Source organism: Miniopterus natalensis, chromosome 15 (genome assembly GCF_054644295.1).
Source record: "Miniopterus natalensis isolate mMinNat1 chromosome 15, mMinNat1.hap1, whole genome shotgun sequence".
In the NCBI taxonomy this organism is placed as follows: domain Eukaryota; kingdom Metazoa; phylum Chordata; class Mammalia; order Chiroptera; family Miniopteridae; genus Miniopterus; species Miniopterus natalensis.
The window spans coordinates 29713269-29739702 of record NC_142095.1 but is presented as its reverse complement, the minus strand read 5'-3'; the positions used below and the strand labels follow the sequence as shown (position 1 = coordinate 29739702).

At 49.1% G+C, this 26434-nt stretch overlaps 1 protein-coding gene across 1 annotated transcript in view; it reads right to left on the bottom strand.

Moving 5' to 3' along the window:
- SLC6A6 (solute carrier family 6 member 6) overlaps positions 1–26155 on the bottom strand; it is an 81938-nt gene extending 55783 nt beyond the window's left edge. The window contains exons 1-2 of the mRNA XM_016209878.2: positions 26101–26155; positions 14431–14467 (exon numbers count right to left, since the gene is read on the bottom strand). The gene's annotated coding sequence lies outside the window, so the exon portion shown is untranslated. The remainder of the gene's footprint in view (positions 1–14430; positions 14468–26100) is intronic.
- Between the last annotated feature and the right edge of the window lie 279 nt (positions 26156–26434).

Sequence of the window (26434 nt, the reverse complement as noted above, 5' to 3'; positions counted from 1 at the left end):
CAACCTGGGTGAACTTTCACCAGCTCCAAGTGCAATGAGAAAGCTAAGGGTATGGAGTCCAGGCCCATGGTGGGGGGCTGCCTGGGTACTCTTCTGAAACCCAATTAGCCTTAACTGATAACATTGCAGTCTTCCTACTTTTTTGGGGGTATTAAAAATGTCATTTCTTTCATAGCATCATAATGAGAGCAGATGGTATCTTTTTAAAAATTGCATTAAGTGGTAAAATATAAAGTTTACCAGCCTGAGGGTAGGCCATTCCACTCCTCAACCCCAGTTTGTTTTTTGAATGTGTACTAGTTCATGAAATTCAATACCATCATCTGGTCTAATGTGCCCATTTTACAGGTGGGAAAACTGAGGGCTAAGTCTAAGAGCTTAAGTCTCCAGTGTTTCAATTCTGGACTCTGCACTCCAGTTCCCTTTCCAGCCTGCTCCAACTTTGGATGCTTAGGACCAACTCAACTCCTTACTTATTTGTGGAGCTCTTTTCCAGGCCCAGGGAAATTAGAGCCCCAAATCCCAAGGAGGTCCATGACCCCAAGAGAATGCCCTTCCTGGTCACCCAGCAACCCATCTTCAGTCAATTCAGGGGCTGAGAGGCTCCATCAAGTAAAGATTTGGACAGGGGTCCCACTGATGGTCTGGGGTGGGCAACCCGGGCAAGCGGTTCCCAGCACGGGGAGCCATGACCTACTCTGAGCTGGATGCCTCTAAGAAAGACCTTGTTCCCACCAGGCCCCCAGCAGGCCCACTCAGGTCAGAACTCAGAAGCACTTAAGGGCTCCCACATTTGTCCCCTGCTCCCTCTCCCATCCAGGCAGACTCCCTGAACACTGTTTCCTAGGTAACTGCAGCTGTTAGAGACCTTACAAGCTTGAATCATAGAAGGCAAGCCTGGTGTGGTTCTCTAAGGGCACAGAGGTTCCATGAGCAGCCAGGGACACAGGTGGACAAGCAAAAGTGACTTATGCTGGGCACTGGCAAATGGGGCACATCAAAGACCTGCAAGGAAAAGAAGATGCCCAGCACCTCGACTCTGGGCCTCAGAATATTTGCTCATGAGGTCACAATGCCCCTTCCCTCACAGCCCAGATGCCCAGAGGCTGCGATCTCCAGAAAAATGCCCCTGATTAGAAATGTCCCTTAGCAGAAACTAAAGCCAGAGAGGGTTCCCAATCACAGAACTCACTGTCTCTATACACCACTGCCTGGGAGGCTGTGGGCTTTCACAGCTCAGTGCATTTTCACAGGTGGTTCCAGGCCCTGGAATGCACATCCCGGCTCTTCTCATCTTCAAATGCCAACTCCTCCAGGAAGCCATTCCCTAACCACTCCTGCCCCTCTCCCAACTGAACAAGTTGCTTATTACTCAGCTGCAAACCTCAGTCTTCCTCCTGTGCTCAAATCTGCATCACAGGGTGCTCTAGGGCAAGGGGCAGGCCTCCGCCCAGAAGACAGCAAATGAGGACCCTGGACTGCCGTTGTCATAGCAACCCTTGGTTCTATTCTAACTGTTCTTAAATCCTGGAAACAATAATTACAGCTAACACTGTGTGCCTGGCACTTTGCTGGGCACTCGGTATAATTCTAGCTGATAGTAATTTTTTAAATTGTGCTAAATATTTTTATTTCTTTAAACTACTGATTATGGCTGCTCACTTTTCTCCTATAATTAGTCCAAGGTAATGAGACCTCATAGCATTTTCAGAGTCTGCTAGGACAAAAAGCACACTTGAAATGCCTTAAATGTACAGAAAATCCTCCAACTGCATGGCCAGTTACAGAGAGAAATGTCAGCTCCCTGGGCTAAGCACCCATGTGTGCCAGGCTCAATGTCTGGCATTTGGGTGCAATAGTTTATCCAGTCCTTACCAACCACTCTATGAGATGAGGGACCTTACCCTATGAGGTTCAGAAAGGTTGAGTGACTTGACCAAGGTTGCACAGCCAGTAAGAGGCAGGGCTCCAGAGTCCTCGGTTCTCAGCCACTGGGTTTTGGGACATTTCCTGGCTTTTATACCAGAAGTCCCCCTTTTCACCTGACACAGAAAGAAACTGAGACTGGCAGGAGGCAGGAGTGTCATTTTGCAAATTAACCAGCTGGATTAGAATTCACGTCTCTTGATGGGTCCAGATCACTGGTATTTTCGCTTCTTCAAGGACTGGGCTGCAGCCAGTATCAACCACAGAATAGTAGCCACCACAACATCCACTTAGCTGAGGCTTTGTACTAAGTGCTTTACAGAGAATCTTCCCATTTAATTATGTATACCTGCTGGGATGACTAATAGTGGTCTCTCCGGTCAGGAAGAACTTTTAACTATTTAAATTCAGCCCTCCCAGAGCAATTACGTAGATATGTGGCTAATCTCAAATAATTGATGAAGGAAAGGGTGGAATCCAGGGGTTCTGTCTCCAAGCCCATGACATTTCTGGAAATGTAACTGCCCGGGTCCACCTTACTCCCTCTTGGCCCTGAGAACATCGCCCACCCCCACACCTCCCCTGAGCTTTCTCTCACCCTGATCCTCCCAATAAAGTGTCCCAACCAGGACTTAATCAGCTTACTCATCCTATAGATAGCCAGCAATCAGAAAAAGTCTCCTTTTACTGCTTGAGGGCAAGGATACCTGAGGTTTAGGCCACAACTATAAACAGTTGAGAAATCCGCCCTTTTTAATTGACTTATCTATATTTGTTCAATCAGTTCCAGCTGACCCCCAGATGGCCAAGCTCTAAATAATTCCTGCCCAATACTGTCACTGAAGAGGAGGAACCCTAATTGGCCTCTCCAGCTTTGTTCTCTGAATTCCCCAACAGGCACCCTCCATACCTTGAGACTCTGATCCCCAAATACTCTCTGCCTAGTTCCACTTTTGCCTGTGCTGTGTCACCATAAAAGATTTTAGTTCGAACCTAACTCTGCCATTTGCCAGCTGTAAGAAGTACTGGCCTCAGGAATGTCATTTCCCCTGGGGCCTCAGTTGCATCACCTTTAAAATGAGGCACCTCGAATTACACAAAGGAAGTTACAAGGAAGTGCCTCAATACAGGATCGGATTTGCTCCAAGGAGAAACAATACGGCCCTGAACAGAAAAGATGGGCCACCTTTCATTTCATGTAGTTAATGAACGCTGACTAGACCCCTTCTCAGAGTCACCCAGTGCTGAGAAAGGCAGACAAAAACTGTTCTGTATGGCAGGGAAAATACCAAATAAACAGCTCCATTGGTGTTTTGTGTCAAACAAGCAGCCAGTTTGCTGGCACTGCTGTCCCCTCCCAAGGCACTTCATATGCTCCCAAAACCACGTGAGTCAGCAAAACTAGGTTAGACATCTCATTAGAGTGGGTTTCCTCCTGGGACCACTGACTGTGCCTATGATTCTCCTACAAGTGTGTTTGGGTGAGGGCTGGGCTTTGTTTTTCTTCCTGAGCTAGTAGTCAAAACAACGAAACAGTCAATACCTTTAAGGGCACCTGGAAGAATTAAATAAGGACTTCTGGTTTTAGGCTGGTTCTCCAAAGTGAATCAAGACCAACCACTCAGCAGGGCACTTGGGGTCAGCAGGCTAGACAACTCTGTCCAGCTCCTCTCCTTTCCCCAGAATGGAACACCCAGCCATACCACCCCCTTATGGCCCAGGGAGCTCCCACTCCACACTTTCACTCTGCCCTGCCTTTTCATGGGCGGTTTCTCTACCAGTAAGGCCCTTCTGATCTTGTGCCCACCTGGCATGAGCCTGCCTACTCAAGGCCTCTGAGAAAGATTTTCAAACTCTGTGTTCCCAAAGCATCTTCAAGAGGCCGTGCCCACCAATGGATACCCGATTTGTCTCCCAGCTTGCCTGGGAGTTCCCAGACTGGACAGAGTGAGATTCACTCATCTCTGGGTCACCAGGACCCTGCCAGAACCTGAGCCACAGGAAAAGTCCACAACTCTTTGATGACAGAATGAACAGACTTTCAATTCTCAGTTTTCAGATGTTTAAAGGTTTTCCCCAAACTTCCCCTGACATCAAATAATTTGCAGTAGGCCTTTCCCCAACTCAGCCGGGCTGGAAAGGGGTGTGAAACTGAATTTCTCGAATGGATTGGAAAGGCCACAGGGAAAACAAAAGGTCTGCAACCTGTGACCTTAAAATGTAGGGGCTACTGTATCTATATGACATGATGGATGTTAACTAACCTATGTGGTAATCATTTCAGTCTATGTAAATCAAATGAACATGCTGTACATCTCCAACTTACACAGTGACGTATGTAGATTATTTCTCAATACAACTGAAATAAAAACTCACCAAATTTTAATGTAATTTATATGTTCACATATTAGTCTCACCCATTAGACTGTAAAATTCTTTATTTTTTCAAAAAGTTGGGGGCAACCCTTCCCCCAGCTGTACCCAAGCAGGCCCAGTGCTCAGCTGTGACACTTTCAGGCCTGGCCACACAGAGATCAGCTGGCCCAGAGGAGGTCACAGATGTGGAGGAATCAGTGCCCAAAAGCAACCCCACCACCAAGCCCCAGCCCAGGGCACCTTCAAGAGCTTCGGCTTTTCAAGTTTTGTCTTTTAGGGAGAGAGGCTTTGCTGACTCTCTGGACTGTTTAATGTGACTGAATTATCCCTGAAAGCACTTTATTATGGCCATTAATAATAAGACACATTAATAAGAAATATCTGCATCAAGCTTTTTAATATACCAAATTGCTTCCTCCTATATGTGCCAGTTAACCCAGTGGGCATCACAGTCTCCCCATTTTGCAGATGGGGCAATTGAGATCCAGCAAGAGATGGGACTTGACGGAGGTCACATAGCCAGGAAGCAGCAGAGCAGGGACTCTTCTGTAGAGAGTGCCAGGACGGGAAGGGTGGATCTGAGAGGAGCAGAGGCCTGACATCTCAAGGTGCTGTGTGACCTTGGGCAGGTCACTACACCTCTCTGAGCCTCTGGAGGCTCATTATAAGGAAGGATGGATGGGAAGGAGGAGGGAGACAGGATCATGAGAAGGAGAGGGGGGCTCCATTCCCAGACCACTTCCCTCCTCCACCCTGAACAAGGCTGTCTCCTGGTTACACACACTGATTATTTGGGGGGGACCCTGTCCCGCTTTGCAACCGAATAATGGTTTATGTAATCATTTATGTCTCTCCCTTCCTGCCTTGTTCCCTATTCTATTCCCACCTCCCAGCACTGTGCCTGGTATACAAGGGGAGCTCAATAAAAACTGAGTAAATGAATAAATGACTCAGTTCATTTAGGTGTGAGATCATCAGGGGACAGGAGAGGGTCTGGAAGGAATACACCAGGAAGGGCAGCAGGGCCTCCTGGGTAGCACCCCAGGGAAGGAGAGGACGGGAGCCCGAAAGCCCACCAGGCCTGTCTCCTACTCTGTGGCCGCAATGGCATTACTGGGCACCTCTCTGAGCCCGGCTTCTTTATCCACAAAGTGGAGAACATCCTCTCGGCTCAGATGAGTTAAGTTCTGGGCCATGGTAGGTGCTCAGTAAGCATCTCTGCGTCAGAACTGGGCTTCGTAAATAAACGAGGCTGACCCTCTGGTGCCTGCAGGAGGAGACGGAGGCAGCAGGGTCTCAGAGTCTCACAGCAAAGAGGGTCAGAGCCGGGCGACAGCCACTGTAACTAGATTCATGGGGACAATCTGAAACTTCAAGAAGTAGTTCGTCATAGTTTCCGTGGGAGTGACCTCCCTGGGCTGTTGGATAAATGAGGCTGCAGAGGTAAACTTGTCAGATTTAGCAAATACTGCACGGGACATACTTAGACTAAAAACATGACGCATTGTTTATCTGAAATTTGAATTTAACTGGGAGCCTTGCATTTTATCTGGCAACCCAATCTCCCATGTCCCCATGTGTTACCCACCCCCAAAGTCGGCACAAAATATGAGCCCCAGGAAATGAGAGGAATCGAAAACTCTAGCTGCCTGGTCTGAAAACCTCCACCGAAATACAAATGAAGTGCGGGGGACTTAAGACCACACACTCACGTAGGCATCTCCTTCCCACCCAGACAAGGCCTCTCCCTGGTGGCTGCACAGACCTTTCACCATCCTCTTGGCTCCTCTGTTTCCATATATTTTCCAAAGCAGGTGTCCACAGCCAAGGGCGTCATATCACGTAGACCATCCCATTCCACATTCTCCCAGCCTGCCCCTTGACAGGCACTGCTACTGGACCACGGCATCCTTCCTACTATCGGGACCCAGCCTTAGATTCCTCATCAGAACCCAGTCTCTCTCTGGGCCCCAGTATCTTAATGAACAAGAGAAAGATCTCATGTTTGAGAGATGGTCAGGGTGGGCAGGATACCCAGAAGAAACTAGGGGGCCAGCAAGACAAGCAGAGAAGCACAGCACCTTTCAGCCCTGAAAATATAAATAAGAACCATATCCCCCTCACTGTGGCAACACAACAGCCCTGGTGGGACCCCGCAGAGCAAGAGCTCAGGGACGAGGTGAGAAGATGGGAGGATTTGGGGATGAGAGCACCCTCAAATGTGCAAGGTGAAGCGGGAGCCGAGTCAGGGCTGAAAACGAGGGGCAAAGGAGCAGAGGAGCAGATGACCCAAAACTACCCATGGCTGTTGCTAGGGACAAAGGCAGGAGGGTGAGAAGTGATTTTTGGAAGCTGAGATGTCGATACAGAGGGCCCCACAGAGGTATGCCACTGAGCTGCCAGGCTGCGGAGGGGGCCAGCCCTTTTTCTAAGCACACACAGAGGGGTGTTGGGGGAGACCCAAGCACTGTTGTCCGTTTTATAGTAAACACCCAGCTCAGGGAGGGAGACTCCTCACACCAGGGCACCCAGTTCCTGCATGCAAAGCTGAGTTTCACATCCGAGATTCAGCACTGCTGCACTAGCAGCTACCCTGGGGAAAGGATTCCAGACCTATGTTTCAGGTGAGCACACCAGATGTTGTGAAAGGCTCTAGGGACCTTCCCTTGCTGGGTCTGAACACAGATTGTGAACAAAAAAGAGATTCTATGGAAAGTAACCTCATAGAGTGCTCTGATCATCCATTCACAACCCAGGCCTATAACTTTAGTAGAAGGTTTTTAAGCAAGCCCTGTCCATTGTTAACACACCTTTGAAATGCCAGAAGTAATCCTCTTTTCCAGACCCGTCAAAGATGTAATCACCTTCAAGGGAACACACAATCTTACCTGCTCAGTACCTTGCTTTCTCCCACTTTGGTCCATCCTTAATTCCAAATGCATAAAAGTAACTGCAGAACTGCCCTTCTCAGGAGCATTTGAGATTTGCTTCCCAGCGCTGATAACAATTTGGCTCAAATAAAATCTTATATAAATTCTTTACAACTTTGGACATTCTTACATTGGCATGATTGAGGGTCCCCTCCCTCATGGGTGCCGGGGTGAGCCAGCTCCCCAGGCCCAGAGGCTATCTGCAGCGCCAGGGATCCCGGAGGCTCCTACTTTTGTGAGCCTGGGTTTCTGGACACAGATGGGAATATGTTCCAGAAACTTCTCTCAGGTTTCACCATGGTGGGACACTCTGGTCTCTGAAAGGCCCTGTCAGCTTCTGAAAAACACCTCTGTGATGGTGTAATTTATAACAAGAAATATATATTTAATCTTCATCCCTATTTCTGGCACAGAGCTCCTAAAACCCAGGAAATTTCCTCTGATGAGATGACAAAGGTGTCTTTTGTTATGTTAATAAGCTGACCTTTAGAATGGGGCCTGAGATGGGGGCTGGCTGCCTGGAGAACCAACCATGTGATTAGAGGGTTAGAACTTTCAGTCCCACCCACAGGACTTCCAGGGAAGGGAGAGGAGCTGGAGGTTGAACCAACAGCTAATGGCTAATGATTTAATCTGCCATGCCTATGCTATGAAGCCTCAGTAAGAAACCAAAAAGATGGGTTCCAACAGCTTCTGGGTTGGTGATTCTGAGCAAGTGGCATGCTTGGAGAGCATGGATGCTCTGTGCTCCTTCCCCAGACCTTGCCATATGCATCCCTTCCATCCTGCTCTTCCTGAGTTATATCCTTTTCTAATAAGCCAGTGATCTAGTAAGTAAAATGTTTCTCTGAATTCTGTGAGTCACTCTAGCAAATTAATGGAACTCAAGGAGGAGGTCATGGGAACCTCCAATCTATAGCCAGTTGGTCAGAAGCACAGGTGATAACCTGGACTTGCAATGGCATGTGAACGGGGGGGAGGCAAACTTGTGGAACTAAGCCCCTAATCTGTGGAATCTGACACTATCGCCAGGTAGATGGTGTCATAATTTAGTTGAATGATAGGACACCGAGCTGGTGTGGGAGAATTGCTTGGTGGTGTAGGAACCCCCCACATATTAGAATTGTAATCCCTTTCCTTGAAGAAGTCCCTGGCTGATCCCAAGACAGGAGGATACACCCAAGGAATCTTCTCTCCACCTGAGACCCAAGCTTTCCTGACACAGGTGCAACCAGAAAGGGCGGCTCCAGACTACCCTGTCATCCAGAGGCCCTGTCATCCAGAGGCCCCATCTCTCAACAGCTGCTGTGTAGAAGACTACAAGCCAAAGAAGTGTGGCTGACCTAAAGTTGGCCACTGTCCTCTCGAGCCTCACATTTCTCACCTGTTACGTGGGGACAGTAATAACTATGTAAGATAATATAAGTATTAGAGATGGAAAACTTTTTTGAGAATTGCAAAGGGCTATTCATGCTATTATTGTCCATATATTCAGACTACGCTGAGCTAGAGGTGTCAGAAGTAATTACAGTAATGGTAGCAATACGAATAGCAATTATAATAACTACCATTTATTGAGTAATTGCTATGTGTCCATCACTGTACTGAGAACTTACATAGTTTTTCTTCCCTGATTCTCAGAACAGCCAGAGAAGGGAGATTCTACATCACTCTGTATGTCTCCTTTGGCAGAGGACTCGGGCCCAGAGAGGTTAATTGACATGACCTGAGTCACACAGTAAGGTAGAGCCCAAATGACATTTACACCCAGACTCACTGGACAGCTGAACTAAGATCATAACCACAGCTCTCCTCTCTCTAAAGGGTGTGTTTATCAACCTCTAGTCTATTCATAGTATTTCTTGTTTACTGAGTTTTTATTTTCTTCCTCAAATGAGGGAGGCTAGCAGATTGAGAGCTACTTGTCTGGGGTGGATAGTTTTACATGCTTGGCTCCCTAAAGCCCTGAAGGCAGGGACCTCCAAGGGAGGTGCCACCACTTCCTCTTGATGCCTGAGGGCTGTCATTTAGGGTAACTTCTGGAAGGTCAAAATTTTGGTGACATTGTGCCCAGCATCTTAAAAATGCACGGCCCCTTTAGGCTAGCAACTCCAATTTGCTGACCAGACCCATGTGTAATATGTTCACTGCATTTGGTTTTGCAAGACGAAAAAGTTCCGGAGTTTGGTTGCACAACGCTGTGAATATACTTAACACTGCCAAACTGTAGACTTAAAAATGGTTAGGATGGCAAATTTTATGTTATGTGTATTTTACCACAATTAAAAATAGAATGGAAAACAAGATGTTCACAGCAGAGTGGTTTAGAAAGAGAAACTGTGAAAAGGCCGATCCCTCATCAGTAGGGCATTAATTAAATAAATGATGGTTTACCCAACAAATGAAAACCAATCTGAACAAGGAGTCAACAAACTTCGGCCCCTTGGCCAGATCCAACATTTTTGTTTTTGTAAATAAAGTTTTGTTGACACAAAGCTACACCCATCGTTTGCATACTGGCTTTGCATTCTAGCTACAATAGCAGAGGTGAGAACACACGGCCCATGCACAAAATACACACTATTCAACCCCTCAAAAGTCTGTAGACCCCTCACTTAGAAGGCCCAAGACCCAGAAAAATGCTCAGAAATATATGAGGGGGACAGGGTTGGCTGCTAAACATAGCCACCCTGAGAGTTCAATTTTGAAAGAAAATTTAAAATTTTTAAATAACACATGGCTAAATGGTAGGCAAACAGACATGAGCAGGGCAAAGACGGTGGGCCAGGTACAGAAGGTCACAAGGGTGAAAGCCCCGGGGTGCCTAGCAACAGACAAAACTGGGAAAACTAGGACCTCAGCCCATGGTAACCTTTCCTCCCTTGGCATATAGCTGGTCATATGGTTTGGACCCTCCCCTGACCTTTCCTCCCCTGGAATGTCACTAGTCAAGCCGAAGACCCCTTGGGGGAGGAACAGGGGCTAAAGAGTGGCCTCATGTGACTCCCATGAGGGCCCTTGCATGCCCACTCCCTTAAGCATTAAACCCTAGGGATAACATCTAGGCCTCAGTTTTGTTTCAGCTCCAGGCCCAGAAAAGCAGTGAAACCAGACAATCAATGCCATGGCAGACTTCAGGACCAGCTGCATTGAATAATTACCCCTGCCCTGGTGCCAGCCAATCAGTGGAGACCACGACCCTGAAAGGACACACCGGGAAAGCGGATGAGTATTCCACTGGGATCCTCTCCTGGGATCTCCCCTAAAATCCCAACCCTTAAAAGTCCTTAGAAGCACCCAGCACAGCTCTATCTATGAACCACACCTGCACCTTTCGCCACCCCTTTCCCCGAGGTGAGTTTTCCTTGTCTCTCTCTCCTAAGCTCCAAGGGCTCTTCTTTCGCCTTTGTAACTTGCTCCCTGAGCCCATACAGCTCAGCTGGCTCACTTCTTCTACTTCTGTGACTTTCTAAATAAACTTTCTCTTATAGTTGAGTCTTGGCTCTGAATTCTTTCTTAGTCAGAATTCAAGTACCACGGTTGCTGAATAGAGGTCCAGTCTGACTCCACCGGTCTAACACCTGGTGCCATTCTCCCAGCCAACAGCTATCTCTGGATGGTGGAAATTGGGATAAACTTTATTTTCTTCTTTTGACTTTTCTGTGCTCTCCAAATTTTATGCATTAAAGATATTATTTCCCAAAACTAGAAAAAATGATAATTATATGACACAATGAAAGTATTAGCTAACGGTATAATGGCAATCAATACTGCAATGTATCAAAGGTATCAAATTAATGTGTGCACCTTAAGCTTACACAGTGTTTTTCTGTCAAATACATCTCAATTTTTAAATCAGATAACAAACAATAAATACCATTCTCATTGCCTTGGCCTTTACAGGTAGCTAGTGCTGACTTTGAAGCTTTTAATGGGTCACAGGTCTTTTTTCTTTTTTTTTAATATATCTTTATAGATTTCAGAGAGGAAGGGAGAGGGAAAGAGAGATAGAAACATCAATGATGAGAGTGTCATTGATTGGCTGCCTCCTGCACGTCCCCCCACTGGGGATCGAGCCCACAACCCAGGCATGTGCCCTGACCAGGAATCAAACTTCAATCTCTTGGATCCTAGGTTGATGATCAGCCGCTGAGCCACACCAGCCAGTCATAGGTCTTGATATATAACAGTCTTTCCCTGCCAGCTTACAACCTGGAAGAGTAGGGGGAAGGCCCCCTGGGAATTCTCATGACAAGTCCAGACATGTTTCCCTCTTGCTAAAATTACCCCAGATACCCAGGAGGGTGGATCTGATTTTCAGCTGGGGTGAGGTAGGGGTGGGGATGGGGGCTGCTCCAGTCTAGGGAATCCTGCCAGGGAGATTAAATGTGAAAATGTATTGGGGTTCTTGGAACTGATTTTGCTAGGCTGTTCAGTGATTCAAAATTCCACTGTGATGACAAACTCACAGTTACCCCTGATCCCACACTCACTGTTTTCTAATCCTCCTGGGTGCTGTTATTTTTCCATGTTACAGTTTAGAGGTAGGGAATCTGAGGCTCAGAAATTCAGTGACCCTCCCCTCAAGGTCACACAGCTGGCACAGGGTAGAGCCAGGATTTGAACCCGGAACTTTCTGACTCTCCGCCTCCTTGGACTTTCCACTGCATGGGTTGCCCGGTCAGGAATAAGTATTTTGGATGGTTCATTAATAACTCAGAGTCTGCTGAATAACTGACAAACATCCATACATCATCTCCCCCCAGCTGCGCACAACCCTGTGAGAAGGCTCCTAAGTGATTATCGGTCCTTTTCTCCAATGGGAACCTGGAGGTCACAGCAAGGAGGGCTGCAACCCAGTAGTGCTCAGACTTCAAGGATGACAGCTTCTGTTTTCTAAAGACAACCTCCTCTAAATCCCATTGCCTGTCAGGTCAAATGTAAACCCAGGAGGGCTGCTTGGAGGAGGCATCAGACTGGCCTGAGAGCAAACCCACCTGTTAAGGCTCAACTGCCTCTCCTGTAAAATGAGCTCCCATCCAGTGTTGATGGGTCAGCAAGCCTTGGAAGAGAAGAGCAGTGGCTGACTTCTATCTGTTCATTTCCTATAAAGTCACCAACCCGGGTGGGGGCCAGCCCCTAGCACAATATTCTCTTTATCTGAAAGCAAAACTCACATTCCAGCTTCTCAACAGCAGGCACCTGGCTTCCAGCTGCCCTGGGCTACTCATTAACCAGGGCTGGGCCTCAGGAAGAGGCCAAAGTGGGAGTCTGCTCCCAGTTTGGGGGAGGGAAAGGGGAAGGCAGTGCCAGATGATGTTGGCACTAGGATCAGCTCAACCGGGTTCAAATCCTTCCTAGCTATGTGACCTTGGGGGGAGTCAATTCACCTCTCTAAGCCTCAGCTACCCTATCTGTATAGGGAGATCGTATTGGCGCCCACCTCACAGGACTACTCTGAAGGTCGCATGAGCCTGTAAAGTGCCTAGCAGTGCCTGATCCGGATAAGCACTCAATGAGTGTTACCTGTCATTTTTACAAAAATGACAGCACTCCAGTCGCAGGAGCGCTATAGGATAAAATGCGCTAGTGTACGCTAAACCTCTCAGCGCCATATGCAGCATGCCCTTAAAGAGGTAAATGTTAGCTAGTCTTCTTATTGACATTTACAATGTTTATGGAGATGACTCTGGAGGTGACACGGAGTGGGACGACTCCATGCCTACTTGGCAGCTGGTCAGGGAGGTGTCCTGAGCCACTAGAGATATAACTGTGATGGTCCACATCTAATGTCACAGCATGAAGAACAGGTCTCCATGGGGTCAAGTGGACTGTGACAGAGCACCCGGAGTTGGGGGGGTCTTTCTGAAAGTACAGTATCAGGACCACCACTGGCAGCAGCAGGCAAAAGGGCTTTGGGCCTTTTTTCCTAGTCCTGGCTTCCTAGGTGACCCCAAATCAACCAAAACCCAACCCTGGGCCAATAGGAGCTTGGTCAGGGGCATTTACCTCCCCTCCCCACCCCCACCCCCGCCAGGAGAAATGACTGCCCAGGGAGCCAGGATTTTCCAATTCCAGAGCAGAATCTACTAGTGGGTTATGAAATCAACTTAAGAGGGTCAGGGCTATCGTTTTTACACAAGAAACCAGAGCCCCGTAGATGGTGAGGACATGAGTTATTATTTCTGAAACTGTGGTTTCAGTTTCATGCGTGTGTGCGTGTGTGAGCACATGCGGCATCCTGTCGTAAAATGCATTACTTACCGAGTGTCACACTAAAAGACTTTGAAAGCCCCCACACCAAGGTAAAGAAGACATCTGCAGAAAAGTGACTGAGTCAGGTTCCTGCCCCATTAAACCCCTTTTAAAAACAGTGTCATGATCCTGGAACTAAGGGGGCGGAAAGCTTCTGTAAATATCAGGATACAATCAGCAAAACCGAAATGTCATTAAGGTATGTAGATTAGATAACAGAACTGTGTCAGTATTAAAAGTCCTGGGGTTGATAATTATGTGTGCTTACACAAAAGAATGAATGGCCTCGCTCTTACGAAACACGTGCTGAATGAAGGGTTAGGGGTAAAGGGGCATCTTGACTGCAAAACCCCCAATGACTCAGCCAAAAAAAAAAAAAAAAAGAGAATATTAAAGGGACTATTTTTTATAGAGAAAGAGATGAAGCAAAAGTGGCACATGTTGACAATGGGAAAATCTAAGTGAAGGGCATACTCGAGCTCACTATAATATTCTTGGAACTTTTCTGAAGGTTTTCAATTTTTTAAAAGAAAAAGTTTAATGAAGAGAAAACTGGGATAGCAGCCCCGATTCCTGGAGCATCCTGTCTGTGCCAGAGGCTCACCCTCTCACATGAGAGTCTGACCCCAATCCTCAGAATCAGCTCACAGAAGCCCCCAGCACTGCTTGGTGGCAAAGCCAGGATGGGAGCTAGGCCAGGACTCCGAATCAGTGCTTGGCCCATTTGCAGGGCTGCCTCCATGGCACAGACTGACACAGGTAGCCAAGCTGGGCTATGGACCTGCTACCCAGAGGTGACAACCTGTGGACAAGGTCCTGGGGCCTGGGTCTGTCTCCTCCTCTCAGAGTCTGGAGGAAACACCAAGCTACTGTGTGCCACACCCTTGGGTCACTGCCACGTTGGTGAAACCCATTGCTATGGGGAGAGCTCAATGCCACTTACGTTTGGAGGCTCCTCAGAAAGGGCTGTTGTTCTGGACCTATTACAATGAGAGGAAGCAAAGAAGGAAAGATCTGGTCAGGTTGTGACTGTACACAGGACTCAAAGTCTTCTTCCAGATGTGACCACCCAACTCATACATGCTAGGAGGGGCCCCATCAACACCCAGCAGGGAAGGGAAAGCTGGGGTGCTAAGGCACTCGTGCACACTCACAAGCTCACACACAGACACACTTGCTCACACACCCCTCTCCAGGATGCAGTGTCCCTGAAACTGTGCACAGGCAGCCTGTGCTAGGAGGAGTAGATGGCCCAGCCCAGGCTCAGGAGGAGATGGTTCTTCTTGTTGGCTAAGCTGGCCCCCTAGCCAGCCCCGACCCAAATGACCACACTCCTGTGAGTACCCCACCAGCCCAGTCAGGCGCCCAGGTCTGTTCCCTGAAAGCAAGGGGACAAGCCAAGGCTAGATGAATGGGCTGTGGGAGGCCCTAGGGACCCCAGATTCTTGAAGAATATTCATTAACTGTTTAGAGGCTACGAGATTCATGTGCCAGAAAAATCTGTTGAACTTTGCTAAGCCAAGAAGTCCCTAAATGTGACTGACCCCAGAAAGCTTTATATATACATACTTATATATATATAAAATCACACCTGTTCTTTGGAGCTCAGTTTGGGAAATAATGCAAGTGAGGACAGATCACTTCTGCCTCTCATTCCACCAGCAGAGCTGCGCTGGAGGGCTCTCCTGGTTTGCTGGAATATAAAAATGCAGAAATCCAGGAAATGGTTCCTTAACAACTAAGATCTTACATTTAAGTGGATTAGCAGAGAAGTGAAATGGCAAAGGGGCCTCCAGGCTGGGTGCTTCCCATTCCTCACTGGTTCTGCAGCCCTGCCCTTAGAGCCTCTTCCTTAGACTCAGAAAGGCCCCAGCAGTCTAGAGAGCTCCCTGTCCCCCCAAATTAGACAACCTCGTTGCTGTTAGGGCTCCCATGGTTTAGGCACTGAGAACACAGCAGTGAACAAGACAGCCAAGGTCCCTGATCTCATGGAGCCTGGAACCCCATGGTAAAGGCCAACATGTGACAAAGATGTCATGGAGCCTTTATTTTCTGGTGGACACATGTGAAGGCTGGAGTGGATTAGTAATGTCTCCAACTGGTGTGGGTGGTGGAAGTGGCAACGTGTACTTTGCTCTCCTGGACAATATCAAGGGAAGAGGGACAAAGTGAAAGATGAAGGCAGCGCGCTTAATGCACAATCACAAGCACAACACTGAGGAACTAGAGGAAGGAGAGTATGATTCTACCTGGAGTGAGACCTTAGCAGTTGCATGAGGCCAGCTCAGCTCAGAGACGATAAAAATGACATTAAGTCCCTGTGGGTCTAGCGGGCTGGAACCCAGGTCCCTTCTTCTAGGGACAGCCTGTATCAATTCCACCAGGAAACCCACATATGCCCACTCTCGGTCTCTGGGGTTCTGGGTGGGCAGACTCCATTTCCTACTTTCAGGGGTGGGCATGTGAGCCAGGCCTAGTCAATCAGAAGGGCTGTCACAATTGGCTCAAGGACAGGCACATGACCAAGCCTGGACAATAAGAGTGATGACAGGAGTTATGCTAAAAATATTGGGGGGAAAGAAGGCTCTTTTTAAGCTGAGATGGCTATGCTGGGAGGAAGAACACCCTGTGCATCTGGGGGCACCCCAAGGAGAATGGATCCAACAGAAGAGGGACATGCAGCCCAGAAATGGAGAGAAAGGAGTCCCAATGACAGGTCCAACACCTGGATCCAGCCATGCCTGAACATGACCTGGGGCTTTTCAATTAAAGGAGTTAGTAAATGTTTGTGTGTGTGTTTAAGTTAGTTTGAACTGATTTTTGCCACTTGTGCCCTGCTTTGAACGTGCTGTGTAATTTTATGCATGCCCCCTTCTCTGACACTCAGGCCATCAGAAAAGTGGGGTACAGAGAAATGACATCTGAGGTCCCCCTGCAGCAGTGGTGCTGTAGCTACTAAGGGAGCCTATTGCGAAGGTTAGGACTGCAGTACGTTCTCCATGCCAGAGAAATCAGCCCTTCTCAAAGTTAAGGCTAGAGGGCTTGTTAAAATAGATAGCTGGGTCTAAGTTAGCATTCTTTTTTTTTTTTTTAATTTATCTTTATTGTTGAAAGTATTACAGATGCCCCCCCCCCCCCCCGCTTTTTTTCCTCCATTGCACCCCTCCACCTTGAGTTAGCAAGCTCCCAGGTGATGCCAACTGCTGGTCCAGTGGCCACATTTTGAGGACCTAGATTCTAAATCTGTTCTACTCTTCCTAGTTGCTTGGGACAGGTGCCAGTGCAAAATAAAGCCCCAGCCAGGCAGGAGATGAAGGCCACTCTCGGTCTTCAAAGCAAACCCCCAATTAAGGAAAATGCCCAAGTGGTTCAAGGAGGAGCAAGTCTTTAAACAACTAAAGCACCAAGTTCCAGCTTACGCCTATTCCATTGCCCCCCCTTCCTGATAGCCCTCCATCCTGGGGTTTATCTAAATATCAGGGAGGCTGTAAGAGCCATGGAGCCTCCTTGGGCTCCAACAGGCTCTTCCAGGAGCTGTGAGCATCCCCCAGTGGCTCTTGACACCAGGCAGCACGCCAGCAACAAATCCCGCTGCAGGCCTGGGCCTGACACACTGCCTCGGCTGCCCTGCTGTCAGCACGGCCTGGCGGCCTGGCGGCCCCTGGGCTCTCCCTGATTTACATCCGACTTGGCCACCTTCAAAAGCCTCCTGTGGCTTTTGGACTAGGGACACTGTTCAGTAGAAAAGGGCTTCCCCACCAGCATCCTTTCCAAGGTGGCACTGGCCCAAAGGGTCTGGCCTGGCTCAGCTGCCTCCCAGCTGTGTGACCTTGGGCTAGTTACCTGCTCACTCTGGGGCCTCAGCTTTTCATGTGCAAAATAAGAATGATACCTTTTGTGACGATTAGAGAAATGATGCTTACAAGGCCCTAGGCCTGGTCAACAAAGGCAGCAGGGATCCCACTGCTGGGATATTTCCTTTACTTAGAGTGGTCCCAGACCAGCAGCGCTAGCATCGCCTGGGAGCTGGTTAAAAATGCAGAATCTCCGGCTGTACCTTAGTCCTCCTGCATGGAAAGGGATATTTTAACAAGATCCCAGGTGAGGTCTACAGCTTCCAAGTCTAAGGGGCGCAGGCATGTTATTATTGTGGTTGCAGCACCCCAAGACAGAGCCAAGACGGGGGTGGGGATAGGGGAGAGCAGGCAGGGGTCAGAGGTAATGAATGTTGAGAGGGAGAAAAAAAGGAAAATTCTCCGAAGTCTCTCAGCCTCCCCTGAGCCCCTGAATGGCTCAGAGAGCAGAAGGGATGCAAGCAGGGTGTGTCCTACAATGAGACGTAGCGAGTAGGTATGGATCACAGGACTCAGCCAAGGTAACAAAAACTACTGAAAACATTCCAGGTCTCAGATTTGGGGCTTTCAGCAGAGTCTGGCTGCCTCTGTTCCTCTCCACAAAAGGCTGAACCTTTTGCATTCAGGAAGGCAAATTAAATTACCCTCTGCCTAGTGCAAGCTGCCCTGAAAGGTTTGTGCCGCAGCCTGGGGGTAGAGGGTAGGGAAGGCTTTGAGCCCCATGCATATTTCCCCAGCTCTAGCCTTGAACTGTCCTAGGAAAGTGCTAAGGGCCCCACCTCAAGGGCTATGAATGGAAAGGCAGTAGAGATGAAGCTCCTGAATCCCCTCCCCTCCGCTGCCACTGGGACCCTCTGCAACACACAGCCATACCTGCCACACCTGCCATACCTCCAGGGCCCGGCGCTGCTGGGGGGGACAGCACTGCCGTCAGAGAAACCAGAGGGCCAGATGCAGAAGCAGAAAACCCCAGGTTGAAAAATACTGGCTCAAATTTATAAAACTCTGTGTGGACAACACAAAACACACCTGTGGCCCAGAGCTGCCCCTGAGAGACCATTTTGCCAGGATTGGTACCATTTTTCTCAGGCCTGGCACACAATCCATTTAAAACAACCCACACCTTCGGCTGTGAGAGGTGGAAGACAGAAAGGAATTCTGCTCAGTACTGGTGGAGAGAGGCCAGCAGGTTTGGGGAGAGAGGGGGTTCATTTTCTGTCTTTTCTTTTTTCTAAGGTTTGCTCTAATCTATATTCTTCTACCAATGGCACAAGACAAATCCACCTTGTTCCCCAAGGAAATGTTTTTTACTAAGAGCCCATTGCCACAGCTCTGTTCAGAGCACCTCAAAACTCCAGGCCCCGCCCAGCCGGGCATGGCTCGGCAGTTGAGCATCGACGTAGGATCCAGGAGATCAGGGTTCGATTCCCAGTCAGGGCACATGCCCGGCTGAGGGCTAGGCAGCCGATCAATGACTCTCTCATCATTGATATTTCTATCTTTCTCTCTCCCCCTCCTTTCCTCTCTCTGAAATCAATAAAGATATGTTTTTAGGAAAAACACAAACAAACAAACAAAAAACCTCCAGGCCCCAAATCGGGAGGCTCCTTTCAGAGGACTAAGACATCGTGAAAACCTATAAGGCGGCAATAGCATCCTTAAAGGGAGCCAATCAGAGCAGCACTCTGCGTAGTGATGACACAGGCTCCCCAACAGAGAAAAGAAAGGGACGTTTCCCCCTTTTACTCAGCAGGTATTTTTCCCCCAAACATGAAGTTTCCTTACAAGTTAGGACTGAGGGCCAGAGAAGGGAAAGGGCTTGCACACATCATACAGCAAGCCAGCAGCCAAGGTCACCCAAAGCCTAGTATCCCGGTGCCCCTGTGATAGTTCATTAAATTATTTTGTGCTCAGCTTCATGACGGCATGATGTGTTCTGTCTTGGTCACCTGCCACATCGCCAGGGCCTAGAACAAATAAATATCTGTTGGGTTGGTAGATGGTGATGGGTGAATTTAATTTCCAAGCCTGGACCCAACTCAGATGTTTAAACTATAGGGTTCAGGGAGTCAGAGGGATTTTTTGTGTGTGCTGAGCACCTGCGGCACACCAGGCCCTATGCTGGAGCATCCTCCGCCCCCGTGTTCCTCCAGTCAGGTGGTGGATGGATTAAAGACAAGACCACAGAGGCCTGAGCTCCACCTCACAGGGGCTCAGAGCAGGGTGAGATTATATCTACTCTGACTCACATAACTTTTTTGAGTGCTTACTATGTGTTGGGCATGGTTCAGGGGTTCAAAGAAAGCTTCATGAAGTAGGTAACAGTATAGAGGCGTGCCCAGGAGGCATGGAGGCTGGTGAGGAGGCTATTGTCTTGAGCTGTGGTTACATCGACCCAGAGATGAGATACCAGATGCCATCTGGTAATAGAATGAATGTCCTTGAAATCATGGCCTGAGTGCTCCATGAGGGCTGAGCCACCATCATCTCTAGGTGCGGACTGGCTATGCCGCAAGACAGCAGAGCCTTCCAAACCGCCCCCTTCCAGTGCCCTTCACCCACTAAGCATGACTCTGCTGATATCCACCCTCCATCCCCAACCAGGCAGTGGGCAACCTGGCCCCCAGGGTTAAGGACTTTCTGCTGGAAAGGGGATGGTGAAGGATGGCAGTAATTCACTTATCACTTTTATTTTGTGCAAAGAAAAGCCAGGGGACAGGTGGGACTCTCAGAACTTCGTTGGATCGACCTTGCGGTGATGTGGTCTGAGCCTCCACTTAATGGAGAGGCTGAAGCTCAGAGGGGTCAAGGGGAACCAAGGTGGGCAGAACTGAAACTCAGTTCTCCTGCCCTTGAACCCAGGCCTGCTCATACACCTATTAAGCCTCTCAAAACTGCCTCAGTTCTACTCCAGTGGCCAGAGCTGCCCACCAGGAGCCAGGCTCCACGCTCCTCCCCATGCAGGTGTTCCTGCTTTCCAGGAACCTCCATTCCAGATTCTGCAGGCGTCTCCTGAGCAGCCAAGCCCTAAGGAATCTTTCAGATCAGTACTGGCTTTGCCCTCTCGCCCCCTTTCCCGTTTCGCTGTGATAAAATCAGGATCTGAGAGTCTTGACAATGGCCATTGAAAGTTTGAGACTGAAAGTTTGAGACAGAGGTAAAAATAGCCCTTAAATTCACCTGTTTTACATAATCACTGAAAGGCTGGCGGGGCTGGGGAAGAACCACAGGTTTGTGAAAAATGGCCCTTTTGATGGCCTACCTTCCCGAGTTGATCTGTCTCACTCAAACCTCAGTCAACTCATCCATAAAGTGGGTGGACAGGAAGGGTTAACTCAGTGATCCCAAAGTCCCTCTACTCCCCAGCCAATGGCCAACTCTCCCTCAGGCCTTCCCAGGTATTCCTTGACATAAACTGCCTGGGGTTGTTCATTAACTCTTCCTGATAGAGATCTCCTCCCCTCCCATGAGGCTAAGAGCTCCTTGAGCACAGAGACTGTTTGATTTATTTAATCCTGTCCCCCAGGCCACTGCACTATGCCTGGCACCCAGTAGGTGCTCAATAAACATTAGAACACCAAGGGCTCTGGTTCCAACACTTCCCCCCATTTCCCAACTGTGTGAGGTGGGGGGGGGGGGCAAGTCATTTTTCTGAGACTGGAAGAACTCATCTAGAAGATGGGTAAAAACCCCAAGTCAGGTGCAGGGCTTAAAATGCAGTCAGGGTGATAAGGCAGAGCGGGAGCTCAGGAAGTTTCGGTTCCTTTCCATCTCAAAATGCTGAATGGCCTCAGGTTGCTTCTCTGCCCACCCGTTAGGACAAGTTCAAAGTCATTGGTAGGAGTATTTCATTCACTGAGCTGGCAGCCCTTGGGGTGATTAAGACAGGCCAGCCTAGGGCAATGATTCCCAAATGCACACTTGCTGTGCAGAATGGCCTGGCAGATCTGTATGTTCTGAAAAGCAGCGTTACTACAATGGTTTGTCATTTGAATAGAGTATGTGGCAGAACCAAGAACAGTGCGATGCCACTTTCATTAACAAAATCACATCTAGCTTAAATAACACTTAGATGGAAGAGGAAATGAAAGCTGACGTAGAAAGTAATAAAAAGGAGCATATGTCCATGTAGACATCTGAGGGATACAGTTAAAACTGCAGGCAGAGAAAAATGCATAATCTTAAAGGCCTTAATTGTTACAAAAAGAGAGATAGATGACAGGTTGTCAGTCAGATGGATTAATGATCTTTAAGGATCACTTTTAGCTTATCCAATTTTGTATTGCTTGAAGTGTATTATTTTTTATAATTAAAAGAGATTCCTTTGACAGTTGTCACTCCTAGAAAAATGAAAATCTATACCCACCAAAAAACTTGTACACTAGAGTTCATATAAGCTTTATTCCAAATCACCCCAAACTGGAAACAACCCAAATGTCCATCAACAGGAGAATGGACAGACAAACTGGTGCATCCATACAAAGAAATACTACTCAGCAATAAAGGGAATGAGCTATCGATACACACTGAATAGCATGGACGGATCTCAAAAACATCAGGCAGAAAGAAGCCAGACACAAAAGAGTATATGCCATTCAAGTTCATTCTAGGCTTGGCCAAACTCATTTATGGTGATAGAAATCAGAAATTGGTTTCTTTTGGGAGGAAAAGGGCACAAGACAACTTTCTGGGGGAACTGGAAATGCTCTGTATCTTGAGCCAGGTGGTGGTTACACAGGTGTAACCACCTGTGTAATTCGCCAAAACTCATCAAACTGTAACAGAATCTTTGCATTTTACTACATGTAAATTATATCCTGACTTAAATTTTTTTTTTTTAAATCATGAGAAAAAAATTTCAAATATAGATTCCCAGGCTCTACCCCCGGGAATTCTGATTCAGTATCCAGGCTGGGCCTGGAAATCTGGATTTGTAAAAAGTAATTCAGGTAATTTTGATACCTGACTAGAATTACTGCTGCTGCCCCCCGACCCCTATACCTCTCCCCTCCTTTAACTGTTTTGAGTGATTTGTATGTTGTTGTTTTTAAGAGAAAGCTGGTTGATCACCAAGCGTTAGAAACATAATTTTCATTCTCTCTGCCCTCTCCCTGCCAACCCTAACCCCTGTCCCTTAGCTTAAGTTTCCAAATGAAGCCTCTGACCAGGTGAGGTGAAAAGGGAAACCCTGAAGCCTTGTTTAAGATAGACATACTTCACCCTAAAGAGGCCAGGGCTACATGCTCCCAGGGAGGTCTAAGCCAGTAAGTTAATGGCCTGTGTACCTGCTAAACAGCATGTCCAGGCCTTCACCCTGTGTTTACAAAAAAAGCTCAGGGCAAAATTCATTGGCACAGAAAATGCTTTGTGCCCTGACCAACAGTGACTGGGCCACCCTTGGTTTTCTACACTCCAGCGTAGTTCTTCACTCACCATCACGGGTCTCCCAGGCTTGGGGGTTTAACTGGCTTCTCCACCACTGTCTCTAAACCCAATCTGATGCTATTTCTATCTCAGCTGCCCTCAGAATAAAGGCCAAGCCCGTTTTACCTAGCACTCAAGGCCCTCCACCAGTTCTTCTCTCCAGCCCGGTCCCTGGGGAGGGTGTTTGTGCCTTTGCACCTGCTGTGCCCTCTGCCGGTAACACTAGCCCATCCTGTTCCTCCATTCAGATGCCAACTCCAAAATCACCTCTTCTAAGAAGCTGAAGTTCCTTCTGCCTACAACCCTGCCATCAATGCACACTGAGTCTTCACAGCACCCCATGGGCAAAATGATCATAGCAGCCACACTGTCCTTTCTCCTCTGGGCTATGAGCTCCTCAAAAGCCAATGTTCTACTCTAAATTCAGTGCCTGACCAGAACTAACCTTAGCAAGGTTTATTAACCAACTAAATGAGACACATTTAAAAAGAGCTCTCATTCACATTTGAAGGCTACTGAGCATTTCCACATCCACGGCTCCTCCCCAGATCCTATTAATTCACACAATCACTTTGGTCAAGGTAAGCTGGCCAAGGCGGAAGAGTGAGCCGCAGCTCCAAAGAATCTGACTCCTGCTTATGACCTTTTGCAGAAATTGGGGATCAGCCCACATCAACCGAGGTGACCCTAGGGCTCCATTACCAGCTCTAATTCTCACCCAGACCCCCTCCAGCTGCAGCCAAGCTGCATTCCAGGTGTTCCCTGTAATTTATTTTTCAGCCCTTTCCTACATACAGGAATATGTCCAATGGCTCAAGTGTCATAATTTCAGGACCTTTGGAAAGACTTTCAGGTAAGTACAGTTCCCAAGTCCTTTGACAGGTTGAAAGGTGGACAAATTGGAGTTAGACAATGCCAACCGTGGGGCCCAAATTGCATTGGAAAAGTGGCAGGGCTCCCACTAAAGGTACAGAGAAGGGAAAATGGGTAACTAGGGACAGAATCAAGGTGCCAATGAGTCCCACACACTCACCCTCCAACCGTTAGGGCTGGGGCACCTTTGACCCCTGTTTTTCCCAGTCCTTGTCCAATTTCAACTCCCCAAGGCATTAGTTACTAAAACTCCACAGAGCCAAAACTCAAAACTGGCCAAGGGAAGGCCTCTGAAGCCTAATCCTACCACTGTCCAGTCAACCTGCTGTCCTCTGGGTGGCCCTCAGTTTGCTCATCTGTAAAATGGGCACTACCCACTAGGGCCTCTCAACTCTGCAAAGCAGATGTGATTCAATCACAACAAGATGAGCTGAAAGAGAAAGGTCAGGGGAGGTCGACTGAAACTGTGTCACAGGTCAGTACAAGGGTATCCCTGAAGGTCAAAAGCTTGAGGGTATGCCTTAGCCCTCACCACATACCACAGTGACCTGGGACCTCATGACACCCTCTAATCAGCAGCGCTGAAGCCTAGCTCAGCTTTACAGCTTACCACAGGCTTATTCAGCCTCATCTCCCTCAATCCCCTCAAGGACACAGTAAGGCTAGCATTCATGTCCTTGCTGCCTGAGGCCCAGGGACTCACCCAAGGTCACAGGCCAACCAAGACAGAGGCACAGTACTTGAACTCCGCTCCCTGGGGACAAGCTCCTCCTCTCAGATTCTGCTTACTCCATAATCAGTCTACTCCATCCGTTTTACAGATGAGTTAACTGAGGCCCAAAACAAGGTTGTCCAAGGTCAGTGGGGCTAAGCCAGACCTAGGACCTCTAGGCATTTTACCAATCCCACCCTATGATGGGTACTCATCAGCCAGTGCCCTCAGACTCCCTCTAATCCCCCCTCCCAACACCATCCTGATGAAATTCATCCTTCCCCACTCCACCCCCACACCTCATGCCCACCCCACACTCCCTGGATGACTCCCTGGTTGAGAGGGAGGCAGGCGGTTGCTAAGTGCTCACCCGCGCTCTCGCGCTCTCTCTCTGTCTCATAAAAATAAACTCCTTCTGGCTAGGAGACTCTGGATGAGATCCCCTCCCTTCCAGCCAAGAAAAAATTTAAAAGAAATTTTAAAAGATCTCCTCCATGACATTTATTTGAACGTCAGCAGTGCCGAAGCATGGGCCAATTTACCGAAGTCCAAATGGAGCCACGCACCGCTAAACCTCAGAACCTCAGCCTGAAGACCCTCCGTTCAAGCTTCTGGGTGGTTACTGAGCTGATTTATCTCACCAGGCAGGAAATGGGGGCCCGGGCCACCTCCCAAGCCTTTGGGGCTGGTCCTGGGGAAGGCCAGGATCTGGCAGAGGCCTGGCAGTGACCAAAATAGCCAGGCTGGTGGCCCTGCCCAGCACACACCTCCCTCTGAGTGCCCAGGAAGGCGGCCCACAGGTCCTCTCTCCAGTCCAGGCTGAAGCTTTGGGGCTGTGGATTCTGAGATTCTCTTTGGCTTCCCTGGTGGGAGCAGTAGAATCTCCTGCCCCAAAGAGGAACCCCCAGAAGGAAGGGAAAAAGTCAAGAGGAGTGTCTTGCTGTCCCTGCCCACGGCCCACTTGGCCTCCAGCTGTCCCTCAAGACGGCTGGACGTTGGCACTGCCACCTGCACGCCGCACACGGGCAGTACCCTTGGAGCCATGCCGCCCTATCACCTCTCCCAACTCAGTGCCTGCCCTGAAGAACCAGCTCCTCTGTTCAGCCCTCCAGACACCAGAGACACTCCCTCAGGTACAGCTGAGGACACACAACTGCCCGCAACCAGAGACCCAGAGCAGCCACACTTGGGGACACACACACGTGCACAGCCAGGTACTTGACACAGTCACACACCCACAGGCTCTCACGCACTCGCAGGCACACACACACAAGTTCACACAGAGACACACCGGGGCACACAAATGCAACCGTTTGAAGACACAACCACACTCAGGTATCACAGACACACCAGAATACGCGCGCGCGCGCACACACACACGCACGCACACAGCCCTGGACACAGAGAAAAGCAGGCACACATTAGGTCACACAGTGCATGCTGCTGGGGACATGGAGAAACAGTCACCCTCAGAAACACACACTCAGGGACGGCGAGATACATACAGGCGCCCAGGGAGACTGAGACACCGACACACACACCTGCCGCCTGCACCAGGAGCCCAAGCCCTTTCGCCAGGGAAACAATAACAGCCCCGCCAGCAGGTCTGCGCAGGCGACCCTGCGTCCCTCCCTCGGTGGTGAAAGGGGCGCGAGAATGGGGCGCACTGGGCGGGGAGGGGGTCGGGACTAGATGGAGCCCGGGGACCGGGCGGGGGCTCTGCGCCACCGGCTCCCTCTTCCTCGGGTACCTGGGGCGGCCGCGGCGCTGCGCTCCCTTCCACTCGCCAGGGGCTGCCCGCCCGCCGGATCTCTGGCCCGCGGGGTCCGCGCTCCGCGCTCCTCGGCGTGGCTGGGTCTCCGAGCTCGCAGTCCTCGGGGCTCGGCGCCTGCAAGCGAGCCGGGTTGCAGCTAGGGCCCGGAGCTCGGCGCTGGCGGCGGCGCGAAGGAAGCAGTAATTTATAAGCGGCTTCTTCCTGACCTCGCGTGTCTGTTGTCTGAGCAGGCAGCTCTCAGCATCACCCATCCTGCTGGGTGGAAAAATACCAGCTTCGCCGGGCCGGGGGCGGGGCCGGGGCGGGGCCT